Source organism: Anomaloglossus baeobatrachus, unplaced genomic scaffold, assembly GCF_048569485.1.
Source record: "Anomaloglossus baeobatrachus isolate aAnoBae1 unplaced genomic scaffold, aAnoBae1.hap1 Scaffold_225, whole genome shotgun sequence".
Taxonomy (NCBI): domain Eukaryota; kingdom Metazoa; phylum Chordata; class Amphibia; order Anura; family Aromobatidae; genus Anomaloglossus; species Anomaloglossus baeobatrachus.
Genome location: NW_027441998.1, coordinates 370,899 through 371,871, shown reverse-complemented (window position 1 = coordinate 371,871; position 973 = coordinate 370,899). Strand labels below are relative to the sequence as shown.

The 973-nt window shown below is 43.6% G+C and overlaps 1 pseudogene; it reads left to right on the top strand.

The window, feature by feature from the left end:
• The first annotated feature begins 211 nt into the window (after positions 1-211).
• On the top strand, positions 212-416 carry LOC142261466 (U2 spliceosomal RNA; annotated as a pseudogene).
• The last annotated feature ends 557 nt before the right edge of the window (positions 417-973 follow it).

Below are 973 nucleotides of genomic sequence, written 5' to 3'. Positions count from 1 at the left end.
TAGGCCAGGGTGCCACTCAAGGCCGTAACCAATTCGGGTTATAGCTTCTCGGCCTTTTGGCTAAGATCAAGTGTAGTTTCGGAGGACGCTACCTTGGTCGGTACTGGAAGGTGCCTGGGATTGCACGTCTGCCGGCCTTGAGGGAGTGTGTGCGCCTTCTGGTGACACATAGCCCTCTTGTGCCTGGACGGTTCCCAGGCAACGGGAGGCGATCACCTTTGTTATTTTGAAGTCCTACTGATAAACAGAAAAAAAAAAATTAAATCTGTTCTTATCAGTTTAATATCTGATACGTCCCCTCTCTAGGGACCATATATTAAATGGATTTTTAGAACAAGGAGATGGAAAAAATCTTGCTCTGTCCACTCCACGCATTGACCTGGTATTGCAGTACCTCCAGGACCGGTGCACCCCTTCTTAACCGAGTTTCCAAAAGCAGAACTCAATTCACCTGATTCAAATGAGCCTCATTAGTGAATTGAAAGAAAGCAAAAACTTTATATGCACCTCAATTTGGCCAATTCACTTTTCACACTTTCACCCTTTTTTTTTATCTTTCACACCTTTTACTTGCTTTATTGATGCAAAAGCTGTGCCAAATAGCAAACTCATCTCCACTCAACTTGACCAACTCTGCTATGTCCCGTGCAGTATCTTATTCTCAGTCTTATCTAGATCATTTGCAATTGAATAGAATAGATCCCTTTTGGACACATTGGATTCAGCTGCTGCAGTGACTGCAGGTGTTAGAAGATGCAGACTTGGCATCAGGTGCTGTCTATCAGATTCCACTCCAATTAAAGCTTCCATTGTTTTTCGGTGTTTTCTTTGAGCAATGATGATGTCTTTAGTGATCTGTTGGCTCCCTCTCCTGGAGGAAGAGTTTGCTTGCTCTTGGACTTTCAAAAAGAGAGGTCATGATAGACATTTAGCTTCTGAGCCCAATTGGGGACAGTCATGGGTGATGAATGTT